Source organism: Cervus elaphus, chromosome 18 (genome assembly GCF_910594005.1).
Source record: "Cervus elaphus chromosome 18, mCerEla1.1, whole genome shotgun sequence".
In the NCBI taxonomy this organism is placed as follows: domain Eukaryota; kingdom Metazoa; phylum Chordata; class Mammalia; order Artiodactyla; family Cervidae; genus Cervus; species Cervus elaphus.
Genome location: NC_057832.1, coordinates 125,020,627 through 125,023,628, shown reverse-complemented (window position 1 = coordinate 125,023,628; position 3,002 = coordinate 125,020,627). Strand labels below are relative to the sequence as shown.

Sequence of the window (3,002 nt, the reverse complement as noted above, 5' to 3'; positions counted from 1 at the left end):
TGGGTGGATGGGTGGGTGGATGGATGGATGGATGGGTGGGTGGATGGATGGATGGATGGGTGGATGGATGGATTTCCATGATAGTCTGATTATGGAACACACTGACAGAAAAGCATCCGATTCACTTCTGTAAAGAATCTGTCTTGCCTTCCCGGCCTGGTGTCTTTCGTATGTCTGGATGATTCCCTCCCCCACCCCCACTCCCAGCTTTAAGGTCAGCCTCCAAAACGAAGCCCTGTGTGCTCTCAAGGTCCCGCCGGAACTCTCTCTTCGGAGCGCCCTTCTGAAGGGGGACGTTTTCACCCACGTCATCGCCCTGAGACAGCTTCAGCCTGTCCCTCCCCTCCCCCCACCGCCGCCTGCCTCCCTCCTGCTCCTCTTCCTCTTCCTCTTCCTCCTCCTCTGAACTCTTGAGCTTCTCCTCTCACTGGCCTCTCATCCCACACGGTGGCAGTGTCGGCCTAGGTATGCTCAGGTGTTTCCTAACCGCATCCAAGTGGACTTCCACTGTTTCTGGGCTGCGTCGTTCTGGGACCATTTCTTCCTGGCCTTTTCCACGGGTGGGGGAGACCTGGACGGGCCGGGCCCAGGCGGGGCGGGGGTGGGGGTGAGGGAGCGTGCATGTGGGGGGAAGGGAAGGGTGGGGGCAGAGAGGAGGAGGAGGAGGCCGGGGGGGGGGGGGGGGGAGAGGGGGAACACAACTCCCCAGTGCCAGTGCGTGCCTATGGCCTGGAAAACAGATCACACGCCAGGCTAGCTCCGAAAAAGGGGATCGGTCATGAGACCGGGCACGTGTGTTCTTTCTTTGCAGAGTCCCTGCAGATCGAACAGGCAGGGGCAAATTTTGGGCTTCCCGCAGTTAGAACTGTTCAGCCATTGTAGAAACAGGCGTCTGAAACACCGGGGTTAGGCTCTCGGCGCGATGTCCACAAGCCGTAGCCATTGAAATGTGTGCACACTGGAGCCGCCATGCAGAGGGAGATCTCATCCGGCTCCATGTGTTCTTCCAGTGAATAGGCCGGGATCTCAGGAAGAACAGACATCCAGAGAGTTGAGTGAATCTGACCGTCACGCTTTCAGAATTCAAGTGAACTAGAAAGGAGGTTCACTCACATGTGAGTTTGTCTTTCCATAGGCTGAATCCTCTCTTTGAGCAGATTAGGGTTCCGGGGGCAAAATGGAGCAGAGAGGACAGAGAGTTCCCTTAGGTCCCCTGCTCCTCCCGCAACGGTCTTAGGAACATCCTGCCCCAGAGGAGTGTGCCGGCCACAACCCACCTACACGGAGACGTCAGTGTCAGTCATCCTCATCCAGAGTCCCCCGTCTGCCCTCGCCTTCACGCCTGCCTGGCATTGTCCGTTCTATAGGTTTGTATCGAACCTGCCCGGAGCCCAGTGGCATCTTCCCTGATCGGGGATCGATCAAAAACACCCTGTCCCCTGCCTCATCGGCAGGTGGATTCTTAACCACTGGGCCACCAGGCAGGGAAGTCCCTTCACAGCCTTCTAAAATCATCTACCCTGAAACATGAAATGTTGTCATCCAAATCATTGGACCATCACGACTGAAATGAAGGAAAATATGTTCGTTAAAGAAAGTCTCAACTCCTCAGTGCTTGCCTTAGAACCACAAAGGCATCTCTCTCTCTCTCTCTCTCTCTCTCTCTCTCTCTCTCTGCCTCTCTCTCTCTCTCTCTCTCTGCCTCTCTCTCTCTCTCTCTCTCTCTCTCTCTGCCTCTCTCTCTCTCTCTCTCTCTCTCTCTCTCCCTCTCTCTCTCTCTCTGTCTGTCTCTCTCTCTCACACACACACACACACATGCACGCTCCATAGTCCGAAGGAAACCAACTTCTGTGTTTATCCATCCCGCTTGTTGTGGCTGTTGTGCCTTCGCTAGTCAAAGAAGCTGATCTAATGTGGAATCCGATGTCTTCTTCTCTAGGACACTTCGAGAAGCAGCAAGAGTGCCAGTTTGTGAGAACCGAAGGCCAAACCGGCGTGATGTAACCCGGCGATGTGTGTCGTCAGAGGCCCATCTAGATTCGCACTCCAGTTCACGGAGGGGAGCAGTGGGAACAGGAGTGTGGACCCTTCCCACTCCCCCAGTGAACATCTGTCCCGTGGAAGGGGTATAGGAACCTCATGACCTGACCCACGTGGTGAACAGTCACCAAAGACAAAGAATTCCTACAGCCAGACGTTTGCAACCACGAACCCTGTCCCTCCATCACCTGACCTTTCAGAATGCTACGTGGAACCCTTTCAAGAAGCTTGGGGCAGAAAAAAAAAAAAAAAAGAAGAAGAAGAAGCAGAAGAAGCAGCAGAAGCAGCAGCAGCAGCTGGGGGCTTGGAGGTATGGACCCCTGAATTCTCCTCGCTCGGCCCTCCCTGCAAGAAAACGTTGTGTGCTTGCCTGCGCCCCACATGCCAACTTTTCGGGGGATCGGACCTCCCAGGGTGCCCCTGCACCAGGCACCCTGCCTGCGTGCGACATCCCAAGAGATCCTATGGAGAAACATCTCCGGCCACTCGCATGACATCTGCATCGCTGGCAAGTGACCCTTCAGACCTCCACATAGATACGTGAGCACAAACGCTCCTTCACAATCTGGGACACCTCGTAGGCTGTGTGAGCTCCTCTGGTTCAGCACTCCCTCGACTTGGCTGTGGTTTTGGTTCTGTTCTGCTCTGTTCTGGGTTTGCTTTCGGACCCGCGTGATCTCTCTGGATAGGGCACCCCCAATCAAAGCGAAAATAAATCGAGTCTGTGTAAATACTATTCATGCATCAAGCGGGGATATCAACGACCTCTATGTGGATCCATAAAAATGGCTGTGTGGTGTTCAGGAGGATCATTCTGTGTTTTCTGGGTGCACTATTTGCTGTCCATTATTTCACGTGCCTTTTGGGCATGGCTGATGGAGACGGACACGAAGCAGCAGGGCAGCAATCTGGCATCTAGGCCTAGAGCGGTTTCCCAAGTGACATCTCAGAACAGGGGCTGA

General features: G+C 54.6%; 1 long non-coding RNA gene across 1 annotated transcript; it reads left to right on the top strand.

Moving 5' to 3' along the window:
* The first annotated feature begins 219 nt into the window (after window positions 1-219).
* LOC122674458 lies at window positions 220-2,776 on the top strand. Its single transcript, XR_006334972.1, has 2 exons — window positions 220-465; window positions 1,940-2,776. It is a non-coding gene; the product is annotated as an uncharacterized LOC122674458 (long non-coding RNA).
* Window positions 2,777-3,002: the final 226 nt, after the last annotated feature.